Here is a 12,724-nt window from a genome sequence, read left to right as displayed (position 1 = left end):
GAGAGGAGAGGCAGGGAGAGAGAGTGGAGGCAGGGGGAGAGAGGCAGGGAGAGAGAGGCAGGGGGTGAGAGAGGGGAGGCAGGGGAGAGAGGCAGGGAGAGAGAGGGGAGGCAGGGGGAGAGAGGCAGGGAGAGAGGGGAGGCAGGGGGAGAGAGGCAGGGAGATAGGGAGGCAGGGGGAGAGAGGCAGGGAGAGAGAGGGGAGGCAGGGGGAGAGGGGTGGCAGGGGGGAGAGGGGAGGCAGGGGGAGAGGCAGGGAGAGAGAGGGGAGGCATGGAGAGAGGCAGGGAGAGAGAGGGGAGGCAGGGGGAGAGAGGGGAGGCAGGGAGAGAGAGGAGGGGCAGGGGAGAGAGGGGAGGCATGGAGAGAGGCAGGGAGAGAGAGGAGAGGCATGGAGAGAGGCAGGAGAGAGAGGGGAGGCAGGGGGAGAGAGGGGAGGCAGGGAGAGAGAGGGGAGGCAGAAAGAGAGAGGGGAGGCATGGAGAGAGAGGGGAGGCAAGGGAGAGAGGCAGGGGTGAGAGAGGAGAGGCAGGGGGAGAGAGGCAGGGAAAGAGAGGCAGGGGTGAGAGAGGGGAGGCAGGGGAGAGAGGCAGGGAGAGAGAAGGGAGGCAGGGGGAGAGAGGCAGGAGAGAGCGGCAGGGGTGAGAGAGGGGAAGCAGGTGGAGAGAGGCAGGGAGAGAGAGGAGGCAGGGGGAGAAGCAGGAGAGAGAGGGAGGCAGGGGGAGAGAGGGGAGGCAGGGGGAGATTGGGGTGGCTAGGGCAGAGAGGGGAGGCATGGAGAGAGGCAGAGAGAGAGAGGGGAGGCAGGGGGAGAGAGGGGAGGCAGGGAGAGAGAGGATGGGCAGGGGGGAGAGGGGAGGCATGGAGAGAGGCAGGGAGAGAGAGGAGAGGTATGGAGAGAGGCAGGGAGAGAGAGGGGAGGCAGGGAGAGAGAGGAGGGGCAGGGGGAGAGAGGGGAGGCATGGAGAGAGGCAGGGAGAGAGAGGAGAGGCATGGAGAGAGGCAGGGAGAGAGGGGAGGCAGGGGGAGAGAGGGGAGGCATGGAGAGAGAGGGAGGCAGGGGAGAGAGGCAGGGGTGAGAGAGGAGAGGCAGGGAGAGAGAGGGGAGGCAGGGGGAGAGAGGCAGGGAGAGAGAGGCAGGGGAGAGAGAGGGGAGGCAGGGGGAGAGAGGCAGGGAGAGAGAAGGGAGGCAGGGGGAGAGAGGCAGGAGAGAGAGCGGCAGGGGTGAGAGAGGGGAGGCAGGGGGAGAGAGGCAGGGAGAGAGAGGAGGCAGGGGGAGAAGCAGGGAGAGAGAGGGGAGGCAGGGGGAGAGAGGGGAGGCAGGGGGAGATTGGGGTGGCTAGGGCAGAGAGGGGAGGCAGGGGGAGAGGCATGGAGAGAGAGGGGAGGCATGGAGAGAGGCAGAGAGAGAGAGGGAGGCAGGGGGAGAGAGGGGAGGCAGGGAGAGAGAGGATGGGCAGGGGGAGAGAGGGGAGGCATGGAGAGAGGCAGGGAGAGAGAGGAGAGGCATGGAGAGAGGCAGGGAGAGAGAGGAGGGGCAGGGGGAGAGAGGGGAGGCATGGAGAGAGGCAGGGAGAGAGAGGAGAGGCATGGAGAGAGGCAGGGAGAGAGAGGGGAGGCAGGGGGAGAGAGGGGAGGCAGGGAGAGAGAGGGGAGGCATGGAGAGAGAGGGGAGGCAGGGGAGAGAGGCAGGGGTGAGAGAGGAGAGGCAGGGAGAGAGAGGGGAGGCAGGGGGAGAGAGGCAGGGAGAGAGAGGCAGGGGTGAGAGAGGGGAGGCAGGGGGAGAGAGGCAGGGAGAGAGAAGGGAGGCAGGGGGAGAGAGGCAGGGAGAGAGCGGCAGGGGTGAGAGAGGGGAGGCAGGGGGAGAGAGGCAGGGAGAGAGAGGAGGCAGGGGGAGAGAGGCAGGGAGGCAGGGGAGAGAGGGGAGGCAGGGGGAGAGAGGGGATAGAGGGAGCGAGGCAGGGGGAGAGAGGGGTGGCAGGGGGAGAGAGGGGAGGCAGGGGGAGAGGCAGGGAGAGAGAGGGGAGGCATGGAGAGAGGCAGGGAGAGAGAGGGGAGGCAGGGGGAGATAGGGGAGGCAGGGAGAGAGAGGAGGGGCAGGGGGAGAGAGGGGAGGCATGGAGAGAGAGGGGAGGCAGTGAGAGAGAGGGGAGGCAGGGGAGAGAGGCAGGGGTGAGAGAGGAGAGGCAAGGGAGAGAGGGGGAGGCAGGGGGGAGAGAGGCAGGGAGAGAGAGGGGAGGCAGGGGGAGAGAGGCAGGGAGAGAGAGGCAGGGGTGAGAGAGGGGAGGCAGGGGAGAGAGGCAGGGGAGAGAGGGGAGGCAGGGGGAGAGAGGCAGGAGAGAGAGGGGAGGCAGGGGGAGAGAGGCAGGGAGATAGGGGAGGCAGGGGGAGAGAGGCAGGAGAGAGAGAGGGGAGGCAGGGGGAGAGAGGCAGGAGAGAGAGGGGGTGGCAGGGGGAGAGAGGCAGGGAGAGAGAGGGGAGGCAGGGGGAGAGGCAGGGAGATAGGGGAGGCAGGGGGAGAGAGGCAGGGAGAGAGGGGAGGCAGGGGAGAGAGGCAGGGAGAGAGGGGAGGCAGGGAGAGAGGGGTGGCAGGGAGAGAGGCAGGAGAGAGAGGGGAGGCAGGGGGAGAGAGGGAGGCAGGGGGAGAGAGGCAGGGAGAGAGAGGGGAGGCAGGGGAGAGAGGGGATGCAGGGGGAGAGAGGCAGGGAGAGAGAGGGAGGCAGGGAGAGAGGGGGGAGGCAGTGAGAGAGAGGAGGCAGGGGAGAGAGGCAGGGGTGAGAGAGGAGAGGCAGGGAGAGAGAGGGGAGGCAGGGGGAAAGAGGCAGGGAGAGAGAGGCAGGGGTGAGAGAGGGGAGGCAGGGGAGAGAGGCAGGGAGAGAGAGGGGAGGCAGGGGGAGAGAGGCAGGGAGAGAGAGGGGAGGCAGGGGGAGAGAGGCAGGGAGAGAGGGGAGGCAGGGGGAGAGAGGCAGGGAGAGAGAGGGGAGGCAGGGGGAGAGAGGGGTGGCAGGGGGAGAGAGGGGAGGCAGGGGGAGAGGCAGGGAGAGAGAGGGGAGGCATGGAGAGAGGCAGGGAGAGAGAGGGGATGCAGGGGGAGAGAGGGGAGGCAGGGAGAGAGAGGAGGGGCAGGGGAGAGAGGGGAGGCATGGAGAGAGGCAGGGAGAGAGAGGAGAGGCATGGAGAGAGGCAGGGAGAGAGAGGTCTCTGCACAATTGTGTGCGCGCGTGTATGTGCGTGCTTGTGTAACAGAGTAAGAAAATACTGCATTGAAATTGTTATTTTTGTACCCTTATTTGACCAGGTAAGTTGACTGAGAACATATTCTCTTTTACATATGCTCTGTTACTAAAGAGATGTATGTTATTGAGTTTGTGGGACACTTTGTCATATATGTCAATGACTTTTATTGGCAGTGTGTGTGTGTGTGTGTGTGTGTGTGTGTGTGTGTGTGTGTGTGTGTGTGTGTGTGTGTGTGTGTGTGTGTGTGAGAGAGAGAGAGAGAGAGAGTACCTGGTAGACTCTGCTCCCTCTCCTCTGCAGTGGATCTGCTGAATCCACTGGGGCAGTCATCACATTCACACTGCACACACACAACAAGAGTGTGTTAAATCACAGTAAGATACCACCACATAGCATACAGATATCATTTAACACGCTTAACACAGGCACACACACACACAGGAACATGCAGAGTCATGTTCAGTGCGGTTGTCGACAACATGCCTTTGATTGAATCCCAGCCATGGTTTAAAATATCGTTTTAATTTCATGGATGGTCAGTCCTGGTCAGCTATGTCTATGAATTTCAGTGGTTACATTTCTCCAGCACCATCGCTTAGCTGTTTACCCAAACAAGTGGCGGACAGACATTTTGTTGTTTTTCAAATCGTAGACTTTAGCTTTAATTAGACAACAAGTGTTTTTACATCAGTATCTACAATATTTCAGAGGGTTTTGGCTGAGACTCAAGACAAAGGAATCCTCTTTCTTTTCTGTATCATAGAGTAGATAAATCTAAGCAAAGACTGATGTAATATAGCAGAAATTGATCAAAGCTCACTGCTCAGGTGACATTACAGTATGTCCCACAAAAAAACACTTGCTGTTCTACAGGGCAAATGGGGGCTGCCCTTTTCTATATGTAGAGTGGAGGCTGGTGGCAGGAGCTATAGGAGGACGGGCTCATTGTAATGTCTGGAATGGAATTAATGGAACGGAGTCAAACGTGGTTTCCATATGTTTTATGTTTTTGATACTGTTCCATTAATTCCATTCCAGCCATTACAATGAGCCCATCCTCCTATAGCTCCTCCCACCAGCCTCCACTGATGTAGAGATTGTAATACAAATATAGTGGTGATATATATACAATTTATTGTGGGGGCTGCAGATGAGTTTATGATGAGTCCCATGGGCCCTAAAAACAGTGGTTACATTTCCCAGCCCCATCCCACAGATGGTTGTTATTTTCAAATCACAGACTGTAGCTTTAATGATGAGGGAGAGGAAGTCTCTTTTCATTAGCTAATCCCACACAGTAAGACCTTAATGAGGTAACAGGCTTGCACACCCAATGACTCCTCACCCCTCATGAGGATAGAGGAAGTGAAGGGGGGAGGAGAGGAAAGAGGGACGATGTGGCAGAAATGGACAGAAAACAAGGGCACGAAGTCAACCAACACAGATGTGGTTCCATTGTCAGTGGGGGTAGGACACCAATCCTGGACACCAGAAATACTGAATGGGGTTAGGATCAATTATATTTTGGATTGATTTTTTAAAAGTGACTTGAATGATCCTCATTGAAGATGAATGGCCCTTTCGATATCGTGAATTTAATTTCAATTCATATCCTGAAGGAACTGAATTGAAATGGAATTGACCCCAACTTTAATACTGACCAATTCTGTTGTCAATGATCGCTTACTGACCGGTAAACATTCAAGCACCTGAAATGAGGAACGACCTTTCTGCGCTCAACATCATCAATGTAACAGGAACCAACAGAGAGTATCCAACTTAACCACATTTGCATTATGTTATCAATTTACATAAACTATTTGTGGTTCCCAGAACAGTTTCGTTTTAGCACGAGATATTGTCACACTCCCAAATGTTATTGGATACATATTATAGAATGACAGTCAATACTGGGCTGCCAATGCCAAGCTTGCTTGTTACTGCTCTAGCATTGGCCCAGGCTCTGCGGTGAAGTTTCTACTAGGTACAGATCTAGGATCAGCTTCCCCTCCCCCAATCCTAACCTTTACCATTTGTGGGGAAAAAGTGACCCAAGATCAATGTCTAGGGGAAACCACCCTACTCCGGGTCTTACCTGTGGGGAGAGGTTAACCGGGTTACCATTTCCAACGGAGTGTCCTGGAAATGGCTGTACTGAGTTCAGAAGATAGTCCAAACCTTCAAATCAAATCAAGCAGGAACATCACCCGAAAACTGAACCCAAGTCTGATGCTCTTTTGGATTTTGTTTCTGTCTTTCTTCTGTTCTTTTCCTTCTATCCCTCTCTCTTCTCTGTCTCCGATACACTGACACACACATGCCGTAAGTACATACACCCTCATGCACTCACACGATCCCAAGCCAGCTTTACCGACTGAACAGCTTAACGTCACTTTAAATTAAAAACGAGCAGGTGACATCATGGTGACTATCGTTGCACGGGGTTGGCCACTAAAGGGCCACGGGGAAAATGGCCACCGCAGACAGAGAGTCCAGGGAAGTATTCATTAGTGCAGAAGTTCAGGTAGTCCCTCCTTGTTTCAGGTTGTTTGCTTCCTTTTGGGTCCTAGTAAACACAACCCAGCTAATAAAGCACCCAATTGCCACCGGGTCTCCCCAAAATAACTGTGTCTAAAATGGCACACTATTCCCTTTATAGTGCACTACTTATACAAATCATACTTTTACGATTACTTTAATTAATAGGTATAGATGTCTTTTAGTGATGGAGGGTAAACACATATGAGTATATCCCCAGATCAGAGTAGAGCTAGAGCATAAGCTGCAGTAAGACAGCACATGGACACAGACACATTCTGATAATACTGCTAGCGAGAGCATGCTATACCTTTGAAATGTACTTGAATTGAGATGTTAAAGCCATGGTTACTGACATGTTGTTGGTTGCTATTCGTTGTTGTAGGGTGAAGTGGCCTCTAGACGCTGATCTTGGGTCAGTTTAGCATTTTCTCCACTATGCAAAATGCATCATCATGATGATGTAGCAAGTGACACTGTGCTTCTTGAAAGCCCAATATCTTGAAAACTTGACTGCTGACATGCAAAACATTTTGGGACTGTATTAACAGTGGACATAAAAACACATTTAATCCGTTAAGGTTAGGATTGGGGGAGGGGAAGCTGATCCTAGATATGTACCTAGGGGAAACTTCACCCCAGAGTCGATTTCAGATATCCAGAGAATAAATGGATGTAAAGCGTTTTGTCCAGCGTCTATATGCTTCTGTTATTGTTAGTGCATGTGATTGTGATGCTAGTCTATAGGTTAGAGCTGCTCTGCCCATTACAGTTCAATTCATGGGTAATTCTTGCTTTTGACCACATGGGGGCACTAGTCCATGTGACTGAATTGTTAAACTTGTTACAACACGATTAGAGGCGAGCCAGGGTTGCACGTTTGAATCCCACGACTGACAGAGGTACTTCTGACAGGATTTCAGGTGCCACTTACTGCCGTTGTGCCCTTGAGCAAGGCATCTAATGCCAAACCCACCCCAGGGGCACTGCAATCCAGCTTACCGTGTGCTGCTCCCAGCACTGTTGCGTGTTTACAGTATGTTTCTGTTTGGTGCTGTGTCAGCATAAATATCTATTCTATTCTAAATAACTATTCTATTTTCTTCAATTCTCTTATATTCTGTGTACAGTGGTATTCTCTATTGTGACTGAACAGCACTTCTCTCTCCTGTTGTACAATAGACCCAGACAGTGTCTCATAGTGTGTGCTTGATAATGGTCGCATCCGAAATAGCACCCTATTCCTTTTATATGGCGCCCTGGGCCCTGGTTAAGAGTAGTGCACTGTAATCTAGAATCGGCTTCCTATTTCGCAACAAAGCCTCCTTCACTCATGCTGCCAAACATGCCCTCGTAAAACTGACTATCCTACTGATCCTTGACTTCGGCGATGTCATTTACAAAATAGCTTCCAACACTCTACTCAGCAAATTGGATGTAGTCTATCACAGTGCCATCCGTTTTGTCACCAAAGCCCCATATACTACCCACCATTGTGACCTGTACGCTCTTGTTGGCTGGTCCTCACTACATATTCGTCGCCAAACCCACTGGCTCCAGGCCATCTATAAATCACTGCTAGGCAAATCTCTGCCTTATCTTAGCTCATTGGTCACCATAGCAACACCCACCCGTAGTATGCGTTCCAGCAGGTATATCTCACTGGTCATCCCCAAAGCCAACACCTCCTTTGGCCGCCATTCCTTCCAGTTCTCTGCTGCCAATGACTGGAACGAACTGCAAAAATCTCTGAAGCTGGAGACTCTTATCTCCCTCACTAACTTTAAGCATCAGTTGTCAGAGCATCTTACCGATCACTGCACCTGTACACAGCCCTTCTGAAATTAGCCCACTCAACTACCTCATCCCCATATTGTTATTTATTTTGCTCATTTGCACCCAAGTATCTCTATTTGCACATCATCTCTTGCACATCTATCATTCCAGTGTTAATACTAATTGTAATTATTTTGCACTATGGCCTATTTATTGCCTTACCTCCATAACTTGCTACATTTGCACACACTGTATATATATTTTCTGTTCTATTTTTGACTTTATGTTTTGTTTTACCCCATATGTAACTCTGTGTTGTGTTTTTATCGCACTGCTTTGCTTTATCTTGGCCAGGTCGCAGTTGTAAATGAGAACTTGTTCTCAACTGGCTTACCTGGTTAAATAAAGGTGAAATAAAATAACAAATAAAAGGAATAGGATGCCATTTGGGACACATCTTATGACTCATGGGCTCTACTGTCCCAGTCACATATTGTACTGTGACATTGTGGCTCAAATGTTAAGATGTGTCACTCAAACCTCAAACAGAGTACTACCTCCTCTTTTCACAAGGGGATTCTGTCTGTGCCTGTGCATGAGCGCCCACTCTGTGCCTGGGTAGAAGTCGCCTCTAGACACAGATCTAGGGTCAGATTACTCTCCCCCAAATCCTAACCACAACCATTTAGGGTAAAAACGGATCATAAATCAGCATCTAGAGGCATCTTCACTCTACTCTGTGTGGTCTATGTGGGCGCCAACCATGGTTGGGGTCAATTCCGTTTTAATTAAACTATTCCAGGAGGTAAAGTGATATTTTGTCAACTGAAAAAAGGTAACATTGGGATTGGAATTTCAGTTTATTGAATTGAATTGAAATGGAAATCAACCCCAACCCTGGTGCCCACCCTACTCTCCCAGCATGCAATGGTTCTGGACAGAGCGGACCCTTGAAGCAGATCTAGGATCGGCTAACCCCCTCCCAAATATTAACCAGCCATTGGTGGGGAAAATGCAAAACTGACCTTAGATCAGCATTGGGTCTGATCAGGGTGAAGCTAGCTGCCCAGTGTTCTGTGCTGTTCCCTGACATGTCCCAGAGCACCACTTCCTTAGGAAAACATTCCACTGACACCGTCTGCACCACACTGCTATGCTGTTGTTGCTGTGGGCTCACATACACAAACCCTCTCACATGGACACCACACACTTATTCACTAAGTCTAAGATATGCTATGCACACATAATACAAACACATGCTGTGCTCATTCGGATATGCTACACTGAACAAAAATATAAACGCAACATGTAAAGTGTTGGTCCCATGTTTCATGAGATGAAATAAAAGATCCCAGAAAATGTCAATAAGCACAAAAAGCTTATTTCTCTCAGATTTTGTATTCATCCCCGTTAGTGAGCATTTCTCCTTTGTCAAGAGAATCCATCCAGCTGAAAGGTGTGGCATATCAAGAAGCTGATTAAACAGCATGATCATTACACAGGTGCACCTTGTGCTGGGGACAAATGTAATAAAAGGCCACCTAACACAATGCCACAGATGTCTCAAGTTTTGTTGGAGCGTGCAATTGGCATGCTGACTGCAGGAATGTCCACCAGAGCTGTTGCCAGAGAATATGATCATCATTTTTTTTGCCATAAGCCGCCTCCAACGTCGTTTTAGAGAATTTGGCAGTACGTCCAACCAGCCTCACAACAGCAGACCATTTGTAACCATGCCAGCCCAGGACCTCTACACAACCAGTCAAAAGTTTTAGAACATCTACTCATTCAAGGGTTTTTCTTTATTTTTACTATTTTCTATATTGTAGAATAATAGTGAAGACATCAAAACTATGAAATAACACATATGGAATCATGTAGTAACCAAAAAAGTGTTAAACAAATCAAAATATATTTTATATTTGAGATTCTTCAAATAGCCACCCTTTGCCTTGATGACAGCTTTGCACACTCTTGGCATTCTCTCAACCAGCTTCATGAGGTAGTGACCTGGAATGCATTTCAATTAACAGGTATGCCTTCTTAAAAGTTAATTTGTGGATTTTCTTTCCTTCTTAATGCGTTTTAGCCAATAAGTTGTGTTGTGACAAGGTAGGGGCGGTATACAGAAGATAGCCCTATTTGGTAAAAGACCAAGTCCATATTATGGCAAGAACAGCTCAAATAAGCAAAGAGAAATGACAGTCCTTCATTACTTTAAGACATGAAGGTCAGTCAATACGGAACATTTCAAGAACTTTGAACGTTTCATCAAGTGCAGTCGCAAAAACCATCAAGCGCTATGATGAAACTGTCTCTCATGAGGACCGCCATAGGAATGGAAGACCCAGAGTTTACTCTGCTGCAGAGGATAAGTTCATTAGAGTTACCAGCCTCAGAAATAGCATCCCAAATAAGTGCTTCACAGAGTTCAAGTAACAGACACATCTTAACATCAACTGTTCAGAGGAGACTGTGTGAATCAGGCCTTCATGGTCAAATTGCTGCAAAGAAACCACTACTAAAGGACACCGATAATAAGAAGAGACCTGCTTGGGCCAAGAAACATGAGCAATGGACATTAGGCCGGTGGATATGTGTCTTTTGTCCAAATTTGAGATTTTTGGTTGCAACCGTCATGTCTTTGTGAGACGCGGTGTTGGTGAACGGATGATCTCTGCATGAATATTTCCCACCGTAAACCATGGAGTAGGAGGTGTTATGGTGTGGGGGTGCTTTGCTGATGACACTGTCTGTGATTTATTTAGAATTCAAGGCACACTTAACCAGCATGGCTACCACAGCATTCTGCAGTGATACGCCATCCCATCTGGTTTGGGATTAGTGGGACTATCATTTGTTTTTCAGCAGGACAATGACCCAACACACTTCCAGGCTGTGTAAGGGCTATTTTACAAAGGAGAGTAATGGAGTGCTGCATCAGATGACCTGGCCTCCACAATCCCCCGACCTCAACCAAATTGGGATGGTTTGGGATGAGTTGGACCGCAGAGTGAAGGAAAAGCAGCCAACAAGTGCTCAGCATATGTGGGAACTCCTTCAAGACTGTTGGAAAAGCATTTCAGGTGAAGCTGGTTGAGAGAACGCCAAAAGTGTGCAAAGCTGTCATCAAGGCAAAGGATGGCTATTTGAAGAATCTGAAATATAAAATATATTTTGATTTGTTTAACACTTTTTTTGTTACTACATGATTCCATATGTGTTATTTCATAGTTTTGATGTCTTCACTATTATTCTACAATGTAGAAAATAGTAAAAATAAAGAAAAACCCTTGAATGAGTAGGTGTTCTAAAACTTTTGACCAGTAGTGTACATCCGGCTTCTTCACCTGCGGGATCATCTGAGACCAGCCACCTGGACAGCTGATGAAACTGAGGAGTATTTCTGTCTGTAATAAAGCCCTTTTGTGGGGGGAAAAACATTCTGATTGGTTGGGCCTGCCTCTCAAGTGGGTGGGCCTATGACTGCGCCCCTGTCCAGTCATTTTATTTAAATTGACTGATTTCCTTTTATGAACTGTAACTCAGCAAAATCATTGAAATTGTTGCATGTTGTGTTTTTGTTCAGTATAATAATATAATAATAATATGCCATTTAGCAGACGCTTTTATCCAAAGCGACTTACAGTCATGCGTGCATACATTTTTGTGTATGGGTGGTCCCGGGGATCGAACCCACTATCTTGGCGTTACAAGCGCCGTGCTCTACCAGCTGAGCTACAGAGGACCAACAAAAGACAGAAATGTATGTACAACGCACACAGGAACGCACGCACGCAGGCACACGCACGCGCTACATACACACACACCTACACAGCAAATTGGCCAGTGTTACCTAGTGTTGATTTTCCAGTGTAACATTTCTAGTGTTGATTCAGGAGTTAAATGAACTCTGTAAGTGTTAAATTAACACTCAGTGGTGTTATCCAGGGTCACGCCAAGGTTCTTTGCACTCTGGGAGGGGGACACCGTGAAGTTGTCAACCGTGATGGAGAGGTCTTGGAGCGGGCAGGCCTTCCCCAGGAGGAAGAGCAGCTCCGTCTTGTCAAGGGTGAGCTTAAGGTGAGATCCAAGCTGAGATATCTGCCAGGCACACAGCGATGCGTGATGCCACCTGGGTGTCAAAAGGGGGAGGCGGAGAAAAGTAGTTGAGTGTCATCCGCATAGTAGTGATAGGAGAGACCATGTGAGGATATGACGGAACCGAGTGACTTGGTGTATAGAGAGAAGAGGAGGCCTAGAACCGAGCCCTTGGGGACATCAGTAGTGAGAGCACGTGATGCAGACACAGATCCTCTCCACGTCACCTGGTAGGAGCGACCTGCCAGTACGGATGCAATCCAGGAGTGTGCAGAGCCTGAGACACCCAGCCCTGAGAGGCACGAAACACATTGTCATATGTGCACAATATGCAGGTGTGTACCCACACAAGCACACATGGGCACCACACACTCACAATTCAAAACACACTTAGCAATATGGAGTTAAAATGAACACCGTATTGAATTATAAACTGGGTGGTTCGAGCCCTGAATGGTGATTGGCTGAAAGCCGTGGTATTTCAGACCGTATACCACGGATATGACAAAACCTTTATTTTTACTGCTCTAATTACGTTGGTAAGCAGTTTATAATAGCAGTAAGTATACATCAGCATAAAGCATGCGTTCTGTAGAATGTGAAAACAATGAAACATTGGAATAAAATGGAGAGAAGAAAAGAAAGAGAGAGGCTGATTTGAAGGGAGGGAGGCAGAAGGTGTATTTAGAAACAGAGGAGACGAGGAAGGGGCAGTTCACTGGAGAAGTCCAAACAGAAAAGTTGGGAAGAGAGAGCGAGAGCGAGAGAACGAGAGAGAGAGAGGAAAGCTTACAGACAAACAATGAGCGACAGACACCGGACGAGAAGAGAAGGACAGACTGAGTGAGTGGAGGATTTTCAGAGCCAGTGAGCTGGAAAAGAGAAGTGGACAACCACTGTGCCCCTTATTTATTTTATTTTATTTAAAAGAGAAGAAGGGAGGGAGGAGGGCTGTGAAGACAGAAGGAGAGAAAGAGGTGAGATGGAAGGGTCTGCAAAAGGTTGAGCGACCGAAATAGCTCATGGACCGTGGACAGTTTTGTAACTGTAGTGAGATTTGAGGAGACTATAAA

This window comes from Coregonus clupeaformis, chromosome 13 (assembly GCF_020615455.1).
Source record: "Coregonus clupeaformis isolate EN_2021a chromosome 13, ASM2061545v1, whole genome shotgun sequence".
In the NCBI taxonomy this organism is placed as follows: domain Eukaryota; kingdom Metazoa; phylum Chordata; class Actinopteri; order Salmoniformes; family Salmonidae; genus Coregonus; species Coregonus clupeaformis.
Note: the sequence above shows the minus strand (reverse complement) of the source record.